Raw genomic sequence first — 21,489 nt, 5'->3', positions numbered from 1 at the left:
CAGGGCTTGAACCCATGTCCCCTGCATTGGCAGACGGGTTCTTAACCACTGCGCCACCAGGGAAGCCCTGCATTGATTTTTAAAAACTGCGTGAAGTCGTGCTATGTTATTTAATGATTTTATTTTAGGATAGTATATTATACAATTATTTGTTTAGAAGATGGTAGAGTATTACGTATAGTGGGATTGAGAATTGCTGTTGTAGGAGATTCATGACAACCCATAAAGTTAGTGTAGGGAATATTGGAGATACCCTAGATCACCAAACTGACCTCAGAATATATCTGGATCCCAGATTTCTGATGATATCCCTTGTACCAGAAGAGCTGATAGAGAAGCATTTGAATCTAGAAAAGGACATTAATACCTTACAAACTGAGCCACCACCCATAACTTAAAAGGAAAAAAAAAAGGATTGTCATATTTCTTCAGATTTTTAAAACAAAAGAAACAGAACATACAAATTAGTGGAAGCTCTCTTTTTTCTCTGAAATCCTCTTTTCCTCTTTCTTGCTTTCTTTCTCCAGAGGAAAGTATTATCATAAATTAGGTGTGTAGTCAACCCAAGTGGTTATACTTTTATTATATATATATATATATATGCATTCATAAACAATAGTTTCATGTGATTTTCATATTTACTTAAATAATACCATGCTCTAGATAGCATTCTGCAATTTGCTCTTTCCATTCTATTATGTTATGAAGATTCACTCATGATATTTACAGATTTGCTCCATTTATTCAAACATCTGTGCATTATTTCATTCTACCAATCTACCAGTTTTTCAAATCTTCACCTTTTAAAGGATAAATATCCTTAATACACATACACACAGACACAAACACAGACACAGACACACACACACACACACACCCCTTAGTAAATATGTAAAAGATGCATTTGTGTGTATATATGTGGGTGTGTTTGTGTGTTCCATTTCTGGAGTAGTCTTTTACATGTTTTTGTACTTTATTAGTCTTTTCAAAAACCAGCTATTGTTTCATAATCATTATTTTTCTTTTTGTTTGGCTGCTTTTTTATATTATTAATTTCTACTCTCATCTTTATTATTATCTTTCTCCCCATTTTATTTATTCTATTTTCTTTTTCTGTCCTTTTTATTTATTTAAAGTTTTACTTTTTCAAAAAGGCATTCAAGGAAATAACATTCTAGTTACTACATTAGTTCTATCACACAAGTTTCAAAATGTTATTTCTATTGTCATTCAGTTTAAATATTTCATAATTTTTATTGTGGTTTTCTCTCCAATCCATTTTTTAGGAGTATGGATTGCATACTGGGCAGAGGATATTAATATAATACTGATTCTTCAGGACTTGTTGAATAGAGCGTCAACCATGAATAGATTATAGGTATGTCAATGAGTTGATTTCTTCAGCTCTTGGCACAGACAGGTGGGGCTTGGAATGGACAGAGCTAGTTAGTGGAGCCAAAAGCAGTCTCAAGGTAGCCCCAGAATCAAGGAGCACAGACTTTATGGTCTAGTACATGGGTAATTTCTATAACTGTTTCATAGTTACTTGATAACAATGTGTATTTTCTGTAGAAACCAAGATTAAGTTTGTTTTACAAATTCTTTTTATATTTACTATTTTTTCTAATTTATCAATTAGTTTCTCAGAGAACTGTATTAAAAGATCCCACCATTATTATGAGGCTCTCCATCTTGCTTGTACTTATGTCATTTTTTGCTTTACATATTTTAGGATGATGTAGAAGGCTTACAAGTTAATGATTGTTTAATCTCCTTGGTGGATTGTTCCTTTTAGTTTTATGAGATGCCCCTCTGTCATTATTAATGACTTTTATCTTAAATTCCTTTTTATTTGTTATTGATATTTCTATACCAACATTCTTTTGGTAAATATTTGTTCAGTCTATACTTTCACCCATTTGTTTTCAATTTACTTGTATATTGTTGCTTTAAATGTATCATTTATTATCCAAGCCAGAACTTTTGAGAGTAAAAGGGATGCTATTAATAATTAAGCTAGGACAATAGGTGAATCCAGCATGGTCTTGAGCAAACTGGGACATGTGAACTTACATATAAACAGAATATAACTAGATTTTATTTATAGTCAAATCTGATATTCTATCTTTGAGGGTAGATTTAATTCATTCACATTCTTTGTAATTACTGCCATATTTGGATAGTTATTACAACTTAATTTGTATTTTCAATATAATTTACTTAACTGTATAATTATTCTTCCTCACTTCCTTTTTTTTATTCTGATTTTACTCCTTTCTTGCTTTTTTAGTTTGACAGAATTTCTCTCTTTTCTCTTGTTTTCTGGTTCAGAGCGTATACATTTCACCTGACTTTTAAAATAATGATTTATCTTAAATTTTAACTTGTATATTAACAGAAAGACGTTTAGTGTTGTTCGGCATCTTTATGCCCCCTTCCTACAGAATACCTATATAATGCAAGGATCTTAGAAAAATTAACTCTGATTTACCCCCTGTTACTGTTGTCTGGTATTTTAATTCCAACTTATTTTAACATTGCCCCTCAATTTCATCATTAACATATTTTATAGCCAATACTTATTTTTATACTTACCAACAAGCTTAAGAATGTCTTTATTTCCTGTGTTCTTTTTTTTGTGGTTTCAATTTCTTTCTTGTTGAATCACCTCTTTTAGTATATCTTTTAACAAAGGATCACCAAATCATAAACTCCTTATCTATGTATATTTGAAAATGTCTGGACTTTATTTTCTAAAGTAAACACTATAATTTTAATCTTCATTTCATAAATGAACTGAGTCACTGATTGGATAAATACATTTCTCAGACTGGAAAATTCTTAATAGCTACCAACAGTGAATGCCAGAGGTAATGGAAAAATATACATTGAGGGGAAAATAACTGCTTCTCTAAAATTCTATCCTTAGCTGACATCCAGTGACACAAAATATATTGTCTAATCATCTAGTTTTCTTTGATAATGAATCTCTTCTTTTTGGTAAGTTTAAAGATCTTTACTTGATATTCTGCAGATACATTTTTTTTTTTTTTCTTGCGGTATGCGGGCCTCTCACCGTTGTGGCCTCTCCCGTTGCGGAGCACAGGCTCCAGATGCGCAGGCTCAGCGGCCATGGCTCACGGGCCCAGCCGCTCCATGGCATGTGGGGTCTTCCCGGACCGGGGCACGAACCCGTGTCCCCTGCATCGGCAGGCAGACTCTCAACCACTGCGCCACCAGGGAAGCCCTGCAGATACATTTTGATGGGTCTGTATTTGTTTTTCTTATCCTGCTGCTAACTTGGTGGGCTCCTTTGAGATCACATTCTTCTACATGTCTGTGAGCAATGAGAGTCCTTCTCTAATTCTATTTTCTTCTTCAGTAACTCCTCCTACTGGGCCACTGGACCTTCCCATTCCATCCTTCATGTCTCTATATTTATCTTTGTCAATTTGTATTGAATTCTAAGAGATGTCCTTGGATCAGTCTTTCAACTTATGTTCATTTATGTCTTCCTTGTGTCTGTTATTGTGTACTACTCACTCACTGATTGTTTTCCTTTTAATTTTATACATATGTACAAGCAAGGGTTAACTCTTCAGGTGTGAGTTGCTCAAACCTTCCACATTCCCAAGAAAGGCCTGTTTTCAGAACTAGCTCTTGGACAGCTCCTGGAAGTTAAGCTCTTTGAGTCCTTGGAATTTTTTTTTTTTTTTTTTAAGGTAAGAAGTGGATTTATTTAGAGAGGCACACAATCCACAGACAGAGTGGACTGCCTCAAAAGGTGAGAAAGGCCAGAATATTCTTTCTGATAAGAACATTTTTGTGTGCCTGAGGCCAACACAGTACCAATTTAATCAGATAGTTTATGCTAATGAATGTAATTTGTGGTAAACCTCTGTTTTTGCTCTGTGGGGCTGGAGTCTGAGAAGCTAAGTCCTATAGCATGCTTACTGTAGTGCTGCATGCCTACGTGATTGACTGCCAATAAAAACCCTGAACACAAGGCTCAGGTGAGCTTCCCTGGGTGAGAACAGTTCACGTGTGTCATCACACATCATTGTTGGTATAATTAAGTACATCTGTGTGACTCTGCTGGGAGAGGACACATGGAGGCTTGAGTCTAGTTTCCCCTGGACTTCACCCCCAGTGCCTTTTCCTTTAATTTGTATCCTTTTACTGTAACAAACTGTAACTATGAATATAAAAGCTTTCTGAGTCCTGTGAATCCTCCAAGTGAAACATGGAGCCTGAGAGTGGTCTTGGGGAGTCCTGACACACAAAATATACAGCTGACACTTGAACAACATGGGACTGGGGGGGCTGACCCTCTGAGCAGTTGAAAATCCACATATAACTTATAATCAACCCTCTCTATCCCTAGTTCCTCTGTATCCAGGGTTCTGCATATGTGGTGCACTCACACAACTGCAGATACCATTGAAAAAAATCCTCATCTAAGCAGATTGCACAGTTCAAATCCATCTTCTTCAAGAGTCAACTGTATTTCTCTTTCAAAATATTCCATTTTAGTAATTTTCAAATAGTCTCTTTTTTCACATTCTTCTATTAGTATGGAGGAACCTTACTGTTTTTATTCCTTTATTTTCTAGAATATTTTAAACTTACTTATTTGAAGCTTTTTTCTGATTTTTAAAAGTACTTTTTGTCTTTTGGGTGCAAAATTTCCCTCTTGTTCAGGTGCTTTGTGACCACCTAGAGGGGTGGGATAGGGAGGGTGGGTGGGAGGAAGACGCAAGAGGGAGGAGATATGGGGATATATGTATATGTATATCCATATCCATATACATATATGTATATATACATATATATATGTATATGTATATATATACATACATATACATATACATTTCTGCTTTGTGTATATATATGTATATATATATATACATATACATATACATTTCTGCTTTGTTATACAGCAGAAACTAACACACCGTTGTGAAACAATTATACTCCAATAAAGATGTTAAAAAAAATCAATAAATCCTTAAAAAAAATTTCCTTCTTGTTAAGCCCACTGATGCTCCCCCATGTTTGCCTAGAATGCAGGCATTTAGCAGTTAGCTACATCTTCAGCTCCAGTTGATTCCATGGTTACTGGTACCCAGGTCTGTAGAAATATTTCTAAGGGGTAGATTTAAACTTATCTACACTAGATCCCCATGCGTTTCTCTGATTGTGGGCCAGTTTTTATAATAAATTTTCTGCTTGGTGTAAATTAGATTTTAAACTCACATAGAGAATAAGACTGGGGTTCTGATGTCTTTTTGTTAAAATCTTTTCCCCTCTTTACTTCTCTGGGTTTCAGCAGGCATTCTCACTGCTTTTCCAGGCTAGTGTATAACATTTAAAATTTTAACTAATCTTTGTTTCATGGGTTTAATGAAAGTTGGGAAAGGGTGTATACAATTTTGTCACTTCCTTCTATGTTTAATCATACTGTTTTAGTGTTTAATGTACTGAAATAACTCTGCTGTAAGCCACTTTATCCTATGTTCAGCTGTCTTGAATCATAAGAACATTTACTTGTCTGATATATTTTTTGAAATGAATGTTTATGATTCATTTCGAATTTTCCTATATTAATTGAATGGCATCTAGTTTTAGTGCCAAATTTCCTCCCTTTTACTTTTGTGTTGAAAGCTGTTATACATACATAGGTTTTATATATATATATGTGTGTGTTTGTGTATTGTTATGCATACATAGGTGCAATCTGTTGGTGTATACAGTCAGGAGAGCCAAAGTTATCAAGAGGACACAAATATACTATTTTTTGTTGGGACCACTCCTGGAATGTCATTTTGTCTCTCTTAGTTTCTTCTGAATCCAGTCCCAAAACTTATTTTCGTAAGAATTCTTTATTCATAGCTCAGAAATATAAAGAGAGCACTGTTTACTAGCTTCCAAAGAATCTGTATGCCTAATCCCTCAAGAATGTGAATAGTTAATTATAAACATGGTTGGAGATCAGAAGTATGTATGTGATAGAGCTGTTTAAAAAGGGAAAGAATATTAGTTAAAGAAAAGAATGAAGAAATTGATGAAATGTTAATAAATTCTTTACATCAGTTACCATGGAGGATGGTGGGTCGGCAGAAATCCAGTAGATTTCCTGGGAAAGGATATCAGAAGTTCTTACACAGCAAGTGAGCACGATTAAAAAGGAAGTCATGTCTGAACATTGCAAAAACTCTAAGGAATGGCATGGTTTCAGAGCTTTAATTGAAGTGATTAACAAGATAGGCAAATCTTTAGAGATAAATCTGTAATTTCATGAAAAAGAAAAATGTAGCTCAAAAGGATAAATGTTTATTTTGCTTAGATTTCAAGAGGCATCACTACTATTTAGTTTCAAATTTAGTATGGGGAACAGGTATGTTTTAGAGTGTTTTTCTATAAACACACCACTCTTCCAGTTCTTGTAGCCTTTTTATGGGTGATAGCAGTTGTCTTATTACCTCTCAAGCATGTGAAAATAAAGGAAAGAGATGTTAATAAGGCTTGTCAACTTTAGGACATTGACCTGACGTGTTTATTTTCTACTTGAAAGAGCAGATGTCATTCCAAGTTTGTAGATGTGTGTATGTGAAAGAAAACTTAAAAAAAAAACCATAGCTCATATCTCGCATAGTTTATAAAATGCTATTCTTAACATTTTAATATGCCCAGTGGTTTTCCTAACCAGGTAGTGAATGTGGTATGAGATTAGTAAGGACTATTAGAGACAAGGAAGATGATAACCTTGAAAAACAGAAATAAAAATTACACATGTATATTACAGAAAAAAAAATGCATAGCCTTCTTTCACTGGATATTTTCCCATGTTGACCAACATCTGGAATTTGTTCCTATCTGTCCTACCTTTTTCATGTAAGCAGATTTCCAGTGCTTACCCTCTCGTATTCTGCCATTTACCTGATTCCTTCAAGTGTCCCTTACTAATTTATTAGGTAACTCCAGGAAGATCTCATCTTCTTCTTGTTTGTATCTTTCTCAATTTACACTTTGTCTTTTATGTTTACTCACATACCCAGATTCTGTAGTAGCCTCTCTGATTTCAGTCATTTACCTTCTTCTTAAGCCCACTTCATCTACTCTCTGGCAGAAATTCCTTGAAATAAAATTGAATTAGAAAACCATAATTTGTAAGGCCAGACACTATAAAACTCTTAGAAGGAAACATAGGCAGAACACTCTATGACATAAATCACAGCAAGATCCTTTTTGACCCACCTCCTAGAGAAATGGAAATAAAAACAAAAATAAACAAATGGGACTTAATGAAACTTAAAAGCTTTTGCACAGCAAAGGAAACCATAAACAAGATGAAAAGACAACCCTCAGACTGGGAGAAAATATTTACAAATGAAGCAACTGATAAAGGATTAATCTCCAAAATATACAAGCAGCTCATGTAGTTCAATAGCAAAAAAACAAACAACCCAGTCCAAAAATGGACAGAAGACCTAAAAAGACATTTCTCCAAAGAAGATATACAGATTGCCAACAAACACATGAAAGGATGCTCAACATTACTAATTATTAGAGAAATGCAAATCAAAACTACAATGAGGTATCACCTCACACCAGTCAGAATGGTCATCATCAAAAAATCTAGAAACAATAAATGCTGGAGAAGGTGTGGAGAAAAGGGAACCCTCTTGCACTGTTGGTAGGAATGTAAATTGATACAGCCACTATGGAGAACAGTATGGAGGTTCATTAAAAAACTAAAAATAGAACTACCATACGACCCAGCAGTCCCACTACTGGGCGTATACCCTGAGAAAACCATAACTCAAAAAGAGTCATGTACCACAATTTTCACTGCAGCTCTATTTACAATAGCCAGGACATGGAAGCAACCTAAGTGTCCATCGACAGATGAATGGATAAAGAAGATGTGGCACATATATACAATGGAATATTATTCAGCCATAGAAAGAAACGAAATTGAGTTATTTGTAGTGAGGTGGATGGACCTGGAGTCTGTCATACAGAGTGCAGTAAGTCAGAAAGAGAAAAACAAATACCGTATGCTAACACATATATATGGAATCTAAAAAAAAAAAAAAATGGTTCTGAAGAACCTAGGGGCAGGACAGGAATAAAGACGCAGACATAGAGAATGGACTTGAGGACACGGGGTGGGGGGAAGTGTAAGCTGAGATGAAGTGAGAGAGTGGCATTGACATATATACACTACCAAATGTAAAATAGATAGCTAGTGGGAAGCAGCTGCATAGCACAGGCAGATCAGCTTGGTGCTTTGTGACCACCTAGAGGGGTGGGAGAGGGAGGGTGGGAGGGAGACGCAAGAGGGAGGGGATATGGGGATATATGTATATGTATAGCTGATTCACTTTGTTATACATTAGCAACTAACACAACAATGGAAAACAATTATACTTCAATAAAGATGTTGAAAATAAAAAAAAGAAAGAAAACAATAATTCAAAAAGACACATGTGCCCCATTGTTCATTGCAGCACTGTTTACAATAGCCATTACATGGAAGCAACCTAAATGTCCATTGACAGATGAATGGATAAAGAAGATGTGGTACATATATACAATGGAATATTACTCAGCCATAAAAAATTGGGTCATTTGTAGAGATGTGGATGGACCTTGAGTCTATCATATAGAGTGAAGTAAGTCAGAAAAAAACCCCCAAATATCATATATTAGTGCATATATGTAGAATCTAGAAAAATGGTACAGATGAACCTATTTGCAGGGCAGGAATAGAAAGGCAGATGTAGAGAATGGATATGGACATGGGGCGGGGAAGGGGAGGGTGGGATGAACTGGGAGATTAGGTTTGACATAAATACACTACCATGTGTAAAATAGATAGCTAGTGGGAACCTGCTGTAAAGGAGCTCAGCTCAGTGCTCTGTGATGGCCTAGTTGGGTGGGACAGGGGGCAGGAAACAGAGGTCCAAGAGGGAGGGGATATGTGTATGCATATGGCTGATTCACTTTGCTGTGAGGCAGAAAGTAACACAACGTTGTAAAGCAATTATACTCCAATAAATTTAAAAAAAAATAATAAGAGACATCCAAGCGGGTCACATGAATTACATATGTGATCAAATTGCATAGAACTAAATACACATACATGTGCAAATCAGTCAATATTTTATAAGTGCATATTATATAAGTGCATATATTTATAAGGTTGATGGACTGTATCATTGTAACTTTCCTGGTTGCGTTATTGTGCTACAATTATACAAGATGTTACCATTGGAGGATACTGGGTAAAGGTCCACAGAATCTCTCTGTATTTTTTCTCACAACTGCATGTGAGTCTACAATTATTTTAAAATGAAAAGTTTTTTTTTTAAAAAAGACATTAAGTAGAAACCTTATTGGCTATTTTGAGTTTCACTTTGTATCTTCTACTAAGTAATCTTGGGCAAAACCACAAATAATCATCAGCACCTGCATAGCCCCCCCGCCCCGCCCCCACTTTTGAGTACAGCAAATTAAATGTTATATCCATTAGGATCCCTCAGCTAAATCCATTTATAATTCCTAAGTTATTTTTCACTCATTCATTCATTCACTTTGCCAGTCAATAAATCTTTATCAAACACCTATTATGAATCAGGCACCCTGTAGGCAATGGAGTTACAGGCAATGAAATTTTTCCCGGCTTTAATGAAGTTTATTTTCCTGAGTGAAAAGCATCTGTGGTTTACTAAAAGCTGCTGAGTTTACAGTTTCTGTTGGCTCATATCTGTAGGCTGCTTCATTGGTATCTTCTTATTTTTTGCCATGATGCATCTAAATGGACTCCAATTCTTTCAAAAAAGTCATTGTTTTCAGGTAAAGAAACCTCAAGGTTAAAAATAAATACCAAAGGGAATTCCCTGGCAATCCAGTAGTTAAAACTCAGCATTTCCCCTGCAGGGGGCCCAGGTTCAATCCCTGGTTGGGGAATTAAGATCCCGTAAGTGGTGCAGAGCAGCACCCCCCAAAAAATATATATATATGTGTACATGTATATATATATATATATATATATATATATATACACATATACACACACACACATATATATATGTATCAAAACCCACAAAGGTTTCAGAAGGTGAAGGAACATGGTGAGCTATCTTGTGATAGAACCAGAGTATTGACGAACCAGGAAACATGTTCCATTTAAAAAGGCCTGTGTGGGCTTCCCTGGTGGCACACTGGTTGAGAGTCCGCCTGCCGATGCAGGGGACACGGGTTCGTGCCCCGGTCCGGGAAGATCCCACATGCCGCGGAGCGGCTGGGCCCGTGAGCCACGGCCACTGAGCCTGCGCGTCCGGAGCCTGTGCTCCGTAACGGGAGAGGCCACAGCGGTGAGAGGCCCACGTACCGCAAAAAAAAAACCCAAAAAAACATAAAACAAATAAAAAGGCCTGTGATAAACCAAGTGATTCACCTTATCAAACGGACTGGAGGTCTTCAAGCAAAACTGCTTGGCTAAACCACAACTGATAAGAGATGGAATTTCACTAAACTCTTAAGAGATCGCTGACTCTATCTCTAGCCTTAAATACTCTCACTAGTTCATCCCTGGATATATCCAACTATATGTTAAACTTAAACTGGATCATGGAAGATAAGTTTAATTCTATTTTTATTTTAGTAGTGTGCTTGGGGGAATAAAAAGGAAGGACAATGTCAAAATAGCTTTTATCTAACTGAACACATTTACTTGTATTTCCATGTTTGTGGGCATGTATCACTGAATGAGAAACTGAAACTTCAGAAGTTATAGTGTAGTTCCAGTTGTGACAATGACTCTTTGCTCTTTGATATTAAGATTTTCTCAAAGAGCTGGGATTTGTTTTGCAGTTTTTTCAGCCTCTGTTCTGTAGAGCATTTTTCCTGTGGTAAGGAAAACCGACCTGTAGAAATAGAATGATTACTAACTTTGCAAACATTGGTCCATTGAAAATGTGGGATTTTGCATATGCTAGAAAAGGCAAGAAATGACATTTGATGGAACCTCTATAAGCCTCATTCATTAGAAGTTTCTTCCTTAATTACTATTAAGCACTGTTAAGTATGAGACTTGAGATGTCTTCTCAGCTCTCATATTCTCCATCTCTCCCTTTCTGCCACAGAAACTGTATACTAGTTCGTGTTGAATATGTCTCATGGCAAGAGACTCTGAGTTGACCTGCTTTAACTAACACAGCCATGACTTTGACCTCGAGACTCTTATACCTCCACTCTGTCATTTTATTCCAATTTACAAACCTCCTAATGGGCCTGCTTCCTTTTTTTTCTATACTGGATTGCATGTTCAGTTTGAATTTTTTTTTAACCAATTTCATCAACATCCTTTTCCCTTTGTCTTTCAAGGAAACTCTCCCTATAGATCCAAAATACTGCATAATCATTTAATCTGGTGGAGAAAAAAATATTAACAAGTGGATCAGTGGCACTAGGAATTCACAGTTTTTGGTTTCAGTGGTTTCCTCAACACCAAACTCTTTCATTTCACTTGTCTACTATTCGCAAATTTGGAATTCTCTTCCAATCTTCCTGATGTGATTTGACCAGTATCACAGCTCTCAGGACTATGTTTATTTGATGAAGGGATATGGCACATCCCCACATTTTGTGAAAATGTATCTTGGAAGCTGCTTTGGAAAGCAAATATGGTAAGAAATAGTTTTGTTTTGTTTTCAAAAAAGCCAGTCTGTAACCTGTGGTTCTCCTCTTTGATCCCCAAACTCGTGACTGCATTTTCAACCGAGCTTTGAAGAACCAGCTGCTGAAAGTGATAAATCAGCAGCTGAAAATGATGAATGAGAGACTCATTGTAGCTCAAAGTGAAATATAGGTGCTTTTCAACAAGGTTAGATTGGTTACTGGACATGGCAAAGAGTGGTGGCTGCTGGTCCAATGTGTGAATATATATAGTAGCAATTATACTGACTTCTTTGAATTCTATTTGAAGTCCTCTTATTACTATAACTTTCAGGTATTTTATTTTGAGGAGTACTGCTAACAATAAATCAGAACCAGTATTTATGGAGTGTCAATTAAGTGCCAAGCCCGGTGCTAGGCTGGGGAGCATTAGCTATGAAATGCTTAGTTGTGATCTCCAAGCACCACTTCATGGCAAATTACGATCTGCTTTCTAAATTACTGCACTATCTTTAGATATAACAGTCATTCTGTATTTTAAAACCTATTTGTACTGTTTCTAGTGAGGTTTATGCTTACTCAAATGGAATATTTTTCAGCTTGTTCCTTTCCAAGTGCTACTTACACCCCTGTCATTCATGGCTCTTTCCACTCTGATTTTGATTTATTCAATTGGCCAATGTTCCCTGGTTACTAGTCCATGTAATGGTCTGTTCATTTGTACATAAACATTTACACGAGATGGAAAAGTTAAAGTCATTTAAATTTAGTCCATTATTTTTTTTTTCCAGTGTGAAGTGTGTGTCACTACACTATTTCAATGAAAGGTTATTCATTGGTTCACATTCTGCTTTTTTTATAGCTTCCAGGCATGTTTAATATCTGTGATTAACTGAATTTTTCAGGTTAACATCTGCATTTAATCACAAATTATTACCCATTTCCTAGACTGGTCAGCGTAACATTTCAATCACTCCTTCCTTCTTTCTCCACCCATGTAGTAAAAGATTCAGTCATTTATACTTTCTCTCTTTCACAGCCATAGAGCTGCACTTAAATAATATTTAAGAAAGTTATATTTCTTTTGAAGTGGTCACAGGAAGCATATGCTTAGTGTATATAAACAGAGAGAGAGTTGAGACACTGATTTGGAGGGCTTGGTTGATTTACAGAGCTCTTGTAGCTACATAGAAACGTTTTGCCTCAGAGAGAAATGAAAGGCTCTTTGGGGCTCCAATAGCCACAGAGCTCCTGTATGATGGCACTGAGACTCAAAGAGCAAGCCCTCTTTCAGTTTCACGTTGCCCTATATTTTTGGTATGGCTCAACACACTTCTGAGAGGTCTCTGTTTTAGCTTAAACACTCCTTGTCTCACTTCCCCAATTCTTTAATTTTTCAAAGTCATTTTGACCATGGAGAATAAAACCTTAAGGATTAGCCATAATTCAGGCAAAGGGGAAAAAGGCTTCATTACAGTTGCTCCTCACCCCGCCACACTGAACACGATCATTCAAAGTGATTCTTCCATTTTTCTCTTATTTCTCCATAAACCTGTCATAAATGATTCAATTTAACGAAGAAAAATATATTAAAGCAAAACAACTAAACATGTGGTAATGTCTGGCTACTATATTTCTGGCAAAACTTGACCTAATCCGGGAATTTGCCTCTCTCCCCAAATTAGGTTTTTTTGTTGGGGGAGGGTGAGAAGGGGTAGGATATAAGCAGCCTTGCTGGGATTTTAATTGATTGAAAACTAGGGTGTGAGCAATATTCTCTTTTTTTTCAAGTATGGATGGTATTGGACTATGATTAAAAATTATGAAGGGAATCTGAAAAATTCGTTCATTTATCGAATCAAATACATCTCTAAGTTATTCTGACACATTTAATGATGAGCATATTCGCTGTTGTTCTAGGAAACTTTTAGGCCCAATATATATAAAAGAGCACATAATGACTGAAATTAATGTCCCTTACAAATAGTCAAATAGAAACCTCATTATCTTTCTCAACTCACTCAAAAACAACAGAAATAATTGTGTGCCTACTATGTGCAAGCCCTTAATTGCCTTGAAGTCAGGAGTGACATCTTGTTCATTATTTTATCACCAGTGTCAGATACACCGACTAATGATTGGTCGATACGCAAAGTTCAGACAAAAATGAATAGTGTTTGGAGCCTGTTACAAAGAATCTTTAAACTACTTCTGTTTTAGGTTCACAGTTTGTGTCATCACGTTTAGTGATGCATTTCCTCCTAACAGTTCAGCGCTCATCACCTTCAATCCTGCATGGAAACAAAACAAAACAAAAAAGGACCTAGGTTAAGTTCTCAGTATCACCCTTTTTGTTTGTCTCAGTATCACCCAGCCTTCATCTTTTATGACCTGTGTCCTTAACTAGTTCAAGTAACTGCTCTCTGCCTTTCAAGGTTCAAGTGGCTGTGAATGGAATGCGGAAAGAATGTCAACATTCACCAGGCGTGGGGGCCAGTTGTGCTTCAGGGGATCTTGGAGAGCAAGTGGGGATGAATTTTGTGTTGAGGAAGTCTTGGAGCACAGGAATGACCGGGGTGGAGAATTTATCCTGTGTTTGGTGAAGGAAGGAATAGGACATGGCTTTTTGTTTACATGGATGTGGACCCTAGAGCACAGTTCTCCAGGGGCAGAATCTAAGCCCTTCTAGTCCATGTGTCCCAGAAGCAGGAGACCTTCTGGGGAAGAAAAGCCCAGAGTGGTTCTTTATGACTGTGACCATTTAATCACCTGAAACCATGTGGAGCAGGGTCAAGTGCAGAGTTGACTTCTGTGTCCCTGTAGAAGTGCTCTTCATTCATGCTTTCTTTCCCAATGAATTCAAATACAGCCTCAGAATCTTTTTGCAACCTAGGACTCAAGGCAGTAACTATCCAAGAAGTCAGACTTGGATTTTAGAAATAAAACCAATCCCTGACCTAATAATAGGTCATTTCAGTGACAATGAGAAACACCTCTTGCTCCTATTTTGACTTGCTCTTATACTTCCCCAATAAAATTCCCCTATCCAGTCTCTGCACAGATATGTGATATTATCATTGACAGGAAACACAATCATTTTCTCAACCATTAGAAAGTATATATTGATACTTACATATCCTTCCAGCTTTGCTCCTATCTGTTCCCTCTTCAAGTATTCTGTCATCCCCTTATGCTCATGCATCCTCTAGGGCACTTACTTTAAAATAACTTCTCTCCAAACTCTTCCTTGCATAATCTGCCCTCCTATTTTTCTGTCTCCTGAAGCTCTGATCCAGACCTGCTGCATCCACATACTGACCACCTATTTTCTTAATCATGAGCAGTCTGACTTCCATCCTTCTGCACTGCACTGCTGATGCAGCTGTTATTTCTCCTTTATTTAGGACTCACAGTGGTCAAGGAATTGTGGTAAAATATCATATGTCTCCATTTAATCACTTAGAAAAGAACTCTAGGGGTAAGCTCTAGAAACTGGGTATAAAGATTTATGGAAGGACACACCAAGTGGAATAAGGAGGAATTAACTCTGATCTAATTGTAATACCAATGTCTTTGAATGCCGTGAAAGACCACTCTTATTTACTCACTTTTCTTCCACTCTTTATATCCCTCAATCCAACACCATCTAAAAGAACTTTCTGTCATGATGGATTAATTCTACATCTGCACTATTTTTTATGGAAGCCACTCGCCACATGTGGTGTTAAGCACTTGAAACGTGACTAATGCAACTAAGGAACTACATTTTAAATTTTATTTATTTAAATTTAAATAGGCACATGTAGCTGGTGGCCACCCTCCTGGACAGCACAACTTCAATACTTTAAGTCATTAGATCTGGTCAATAACTTCTTCATATTTACACTTTGCTTTTCCTCAGTTTCAATGACTGTGATCTCATGATTGTTTTGTTGTTTTCTACTCTCTTTTTGGGTTCTTTTCTTCCTCCAGTTTCCTGTATGTAAGTTGTTCCCAAGTTTCTTTCTCAAGCCTCTTCTTTTCCTGTATTTTTATCCCTTGTCATTAATACTCATTCTTGTATCTTTAAATACTTTCTTTAGATGAAAGATCAAAATCTTTACTTTCAGTCACAATCCTTCTCAGATTTTTTAGACAACTTTCCAGTTTTGTTCTAAACATCCCTACTTGGATGTGTCACTGTCTCCGAGTATGTGACAAAAACAGAAGTAATCTTCCTTTTCAGAGTTGTTCTTAATATATTCCCTGTTTCTGTTAATGGTACCACCATCCTTTCAAATCCTTCAGATTTAAAAATTCTAATTCTTCCTGGGTATCTTTTTTATTTGGCCCTGAAATCATTTGCTAAGTTTCATTGATCCTTTCTTGCAAACATCCCAAGTTTATTCCCACCTCTTTACTTTCCCAGCCGCAGTTTCATTTCTGAGATTCAAGTCTAAAGTCTCTCAGAATGGTTTCCCTGGAATGTTATAATAATTCTCTAAACGGCCTCTCTGAATCTAGCCTTCATTGATTCAATTTATCCTCTATACTGCTATCAAATTAATCATTTTGAAGTCTTGCTCTGAACATTCATTTTCATGCTTGCAAAACTTTGAGGGCTTCTGATTTATTCCAGTTAAATCTCATGCACTTCAGTCTGAATTTTGGTTGCATGACTCTCAAGTCTCACATCCGTTTTCTCTTCCCCATGAAAACTTTCTAGTCCTTTTAGTTCAAAAAAAAAATCTCTTCTTTTTAAATTTCTCACAGCTCTATTGCTTTCTATCCTGCTATATTTTTATTTACATGCACATCTTGCGACTTCCATTAGCTTCTTAAGTATAAAACATTGTTTTATTTGTAGCTGTAACCCGCACAATACCTAGAATGATGACTTCCAAATCATAGAACTTAATTTTAATTCAGTTCTTAGCTATTTTTTAATTTAATTTTTATTACTTCTTTCATACCAAACACTCTTTAAGGCTTTGTGAACACAAGGTAAGAAATCTTGAAATCTTATAAGGATTTCAAAGTCTAGTAGAAAAGACATTCTGAAAGTTATTTTAAAATAAAGTGTTATGCGTATAGTATAAGAATTATGTTCTTATGTTCTAGGTACAGTCCGGCACAAAGGAAGGAGTAATCAAATGAGTGGGTGACTTAAGGAAATTTTAGCAGGCCAAGATATCATGAGAGATCTGGATGTTAAAGTACTTGAAGGAAGAGTTTACCCAAAAGTGTGAAGATGATAGAGTAACCAAGGAGCATGGAGAGTTTGAGCGGTGGCCAAGAAGTGTGAAATGGAATGACATTTATTGGAAACTTACAAGCATTTCTGAGTGTCTAGAACACAAGGTGATTAATACATAAAGAAGTGAGGGGAGTAGAAAGGGAGAATGTAGACATGAAGCCTTAACTTCAAGCATACAAGGAGGACCTTGTAAGTCATCCTGAGAAGTTTCAGCTTTCCACTGGAGGGGAGCCATTAAGAGTTTTAATTGGGGGCGGAGGGTAACATTTTTAGATTTGCTTTTCAGCTATTTCTCTTTAGTAGGACAATGGAAGGATTCAGTATTGGAGGCAGCAGGTGGTTCAAAAATCTGTTGCAGTATTTCAGGCAAGAGAGATAAAGTCCTAAATTAAGGCAGTGGCAGAGAGGATGAGGATAAAGAATTCAATAAATGATTGGTGGATGGATGGTAATGGAATTAATGAAGAAAAGGTGTTCTAAAGAGGAAATCCTTTGGCAAGAAAGGGTATGAACTCATTCATTCCTTAAAGTTTTGGACTTGCTGAATTTATGGGATTTCTAGACCATCCAGGCTGACGTGTCCATAAGGCAGCCGAACACAGAAATATGGGTGTCAGGAGAGCCGTCTGAGATGGAGATATAATTTGAAGTTCATCAGCTTTTAGGTGAAAACAAACATTTTTCCAGACTCTTCTTTGGGACAGAATGCAAGGACAAACAGGCCTAACAGGTCTTTTCAGTGATTTGTCATTTTTTTTCTATGTTGTGAAGAAAAAGATTCATGCTTAAAGAAACTAATTTCATCTCTCCTGCTCTAGGCTAAATAGGAAAGGAAGGGAGAGTTTTGAAGGAAGACAGTTATTGCAGTATTTATTAGAGTAAGCATAATAAATGCTAATCTTTTCTAATTATGATTTGAAAACTGAAGACAATCTGTGTCAGCGTATATCTGGGGATTAATGTATTAAAAAATAGTGATAATTTGGGGGCCTTTTTAATGGAAACAGAATAAGATCTTTTGGCATCTTATTCTTTTTTTTTTTTGCGGTACGCGGGCCTCTCACTGTTGTGGCCTCTCCCGTTGCGGAGCACAGGCTCCGGACGTGCAGGCTCAGCGGCCATGGCTCACGGGCCCAGCCGCTCCGCGGCATGTGGGATCTTCCCGGACCGGGGCACAAACCCGTGTCCCCTGCATTGGCAGGCGGACTCTCAACCACTGCGCCACCAGGGAAGCCCTGGCATCTTATTCTTGACTGTAATTCTGTTGTGTAGATGTTGTATAGCCACAAACTTTTCTTGTTTTATTTTTGGGAAATCAAGTCTTTTCAGAGGCAGAAATTAAGATGGGTACAGTCTTTCCAGAAGTGATTTTCTGAGTTCCTACTTTGTTTCCAATTTAGGTGTTGAGATTTACCTATCCTCACAAGTACTTTTCAAAAATCCTTAGACTGAGAAAATATTTTGCATCATTTCCCATGAGTTGTGTATTTTTTATACTTATGCCCTCAATGTGGTACTTAACTATTCATTCTTACAAGCATACTTAAAGTTTAGTACTTTCTCTCTGAAGGCTAAGTTGCTTGATTTATACTTATTTTACTTCATTCCATAATTACAGCATATGGCACCACTGTATCTTATGAAGTATTTGACTACTTCTGCTAACAAACGTATCCTGTAAGTGGTTTGCTTACTCTCCAATATCTGTTTATCTTTTCCTTTTCTTCTTTTATACTGAATCTGGTGTGACATCTAGTAATTTGTTGAGAGGCAACATATCCAATGATGAATTACAGTCTCACTTTGAATTCTGGGGAAAAGGAAGGGGAATGTTTTTTGAGAAGGGCCCTTGGCCCTGAAACTCTTCCCCTTGACCATTCCCAGAGGCTGAGACTGCTGGCCTCAGGGCCACAGAGGAATACCCATCTGTTTTCTCAGGCTCTGCGCTTGGGGAGAGATTTGAAAAAAGCTCTGCGAAATCTCTGGAGACTGGCAAGGATTTTTGAGACATGTTTATAGTTTAGCTCTGTGAAGAATCATCCATGACTATTAAGATGAGACATTTTAGTCTATTTAAATATTCTTAGAGAATATTTTATTACTGTGGTAGTTTAAAAAAAGCTAATACAAAATTCTTTTCCTTTTTATGTTCTTTCTGTAATTAATCTATGAATTTTATGGATACACATTCAAAATAATAAGGGCTGAGAATCATTTAGAAAGACACAGATTTATGTATATTCATATGTATCACTTTAATCTGTAATGACTTGAAAGTGGGGTTCTAATATAAATGGCCGTCATTATATTAATAAGTACTAGGTTTGTTGTGCAACTTGTAAACTTCTCTATAATATTCCTTTATGATTGATTATTAAATATAATATATTTATACATTAAATTCTTAAAATTATTTTAAAATTTTACATTTATTTAACTTAATTTTATATTGTCCTGTACCACATCATAATCATATTTCTCATGTTTCCTGAGTTGCTCTTATCAGTTTTGGAATCCATTACCTCACCGGATGGAGCTCAAATTAAGTTATTCTGCTATCTTGTGGTTGCAACTTGAAATAGCAAAAGCTACATTCAAGAGTTAGACTTCAAGTTTAGCTCTTGAGATAGGAAAAAAACCAAAAAAATCAGATGGCTGAGAGAGGGCTAAGTCCCCTGAGAGAACATTTGATCTTAATCAAAATTTCAATAGTTATCAAATCACTTTCCCTCAGTGCCCAGGCGGACTCTGGGAAGAAGTCAGTCCCATTGCAAAGCTGCTAGAAATGGATTCAGGGCCAGAGAGCGGCTTAGCAGTCATGGTTTAAATTATCCCTTAGTGGTGCTAAAGAATTATAGCTCCTACTGATTTTCTCCCAGAAACTCAGGCTCTGAGGACTCAAAACAAATGCTTTTCTAATAGAGAAATTAACTTGCTGCAGGTCTACCAAATCTCCTTTTCCTTTTCACACTCAAGCCAGGGTTAGAGGCAGACTCTCTAGGTGCAGGTGTCCAAGGATAAAAGAACTCCAACCTTGTGGATATTTGCAAGTGCAGCTTCCATTATTTTGGGTCCAGTAAGAGAGGCGGTAATAGAAAAAATACAGTTTTCAGTGTTTCCAGAGGTCTGTAGTTCTGCTGGTTCCTGTACCCCCAACCCTAAGCACTGTGAGACCATTCCTGGGGTCGCTCCCGTGTTTGGGCTTAGAAAATGCAAGGACTTGTTTGCAAGCTGCTGCCTTCATCCCCAGTGACAGTGGGCCTTGCCAAAGTGCCAGAGGCCACTTCAGGTCACTACGATGGATCCTTAAGGCAACCTACTTCTCATCTTGTGAAGAGAGGATTGGCTTCTGTTTATAGTCTTCGTTTCCTCCTTAATCCAAAAATCTGAAAACTATCTCTAAGAAGTCTCATTTTAAGGAAATTCTGAGGGATGTCCTAATAGTTAAGAAACAACTTTTAATTACACAGTGTTAGCTGCAAAGTCGGTACTGGAACCAAGTCTTTCTGAGTTGAATTGAATCTCCTCACTTCCTTAGATAAATCGTTTGATCTATGTTGTTTATGCCTCAGCTTTAATTATTAAATCTTTATTCAGTAAATCCCGCTATAGTGCAATCAACGAATAGACACACATCTGCTCAGTCCTAACACCACCTTTTAAAAACATCTTGTCCTTTATAAAGCCCTCTATTTCCCCTGGCAGATGCTGCAAGTATTAATGGTGTCTAAGAGGCTTCTGTCACTTAACGAGTAGCAGGTGTGGTCAGAATGCCTTATTATTTATGACTTCCTCACCCAGGATATTGTTCTATGCTTGTTTTGTTCTATGCTATTGTTTTATGTAAGACATTTATGCAGTTCTCTATCAATGGCCTCTTTATTTCATATGGAGTATCTCTGTGACTGAAATGAACGTTACCCTTTACACTAAACCTTAACATTTGCTACCGCAGAGACTACCTTCATCTACTGCAGACAGTGGTGGGAATCAGCTGGAGCGACTCTACTAATGTTGCCCAGATTTGGGGATTATTTGAAGTCATGGGGTGAGGTAGTGAGTGGAAGGGAGTGGGAGGGGGGAGGGAGGCTTCCTTCCTCTTGTGAGATGACTATATTTTTTGATAAAGCTTTCTGATTTTCACTGTATGATTGGAAACCTTTCCCACAGTCTGATTGCTGCAGATGGATCGGAGCTGGTCCATTTTAGATTACTGTGTTTGATGTTCTGTTATGAGGTTAATGAGAAAAACACCTTTTTGGATGCATGGTAGTTTTTCACCTTAAGGCTGAATCCAAATGACTGTAGGTTCTAGAATTCATTGCATTGATGTAGGATGAATTCTTTGGTTGAGAATAGATTTTAGATTTTACTATTGACCTTCCTGGAATTAATTTCTCTCCCACTATGCTCAGAGCTTCTTGAACTCATGCTTGATTGAATTTTTTCATTTATTCCGATTTTCTCAGACCTCTGCATTTCTGTTGGGATTGATGGAAATGTTTGCAATTCCCACAGACATAATTTCCTGGTTTAATTTTTAAAATTTTATTTATTTATTTATTTTT

The 21,489-nt window shown here is 36.7% G+C and overlaps 1 long non-coding RNA gene across 6 annotated transcripts in view; it reads left to right on the top strand.

Moving 5' to 3' along the window:
• LOC111186835 (uncharacterized) overlaps nucleotides 1-21,489 on the top strand; it is a 206,478-nt gene that overhangs the window by 98,272 nt on the left and 86,717 nt on the right. The window contains exon 3 of one of the 6 annotated variants that reach the window (XR_002647994.3): nucleotides 1-21,482. This exon is cut by the window's left edge and continues 30,669 nt beyond it. The exons of the other annotated variants lie outside the window; for them this stretch is intronic. This is a non-coding gene — a long non-coding RNA (uncharacterized LOC111186835). Of the gene's footprint in view, nucleotides 21,483-21,489 lie in introns of those variants that run through there. 6 annotated transcript variants of the gene reach the window in all.

Source organism: Delphinapterus leucas, chromosome 3 (genome assembly GCF_059928025.1).
Source record: "Delphinapterus leucas isolate spDelLeu-1000000601 "Yukka" chromosome 3, BTC_Dleu_Yukka2, whole genome shotgun sequence".
Taxonomy (NCBI): Eukaryota; Metazoa; Chordata; class Mammalia; order Artiodactyla; family Monodontidae; genus Delphinapterus; species Delphinapterus leucas.
This window is presented reverse-complemented; position numbering and strand designations above follow the sequence as displayed.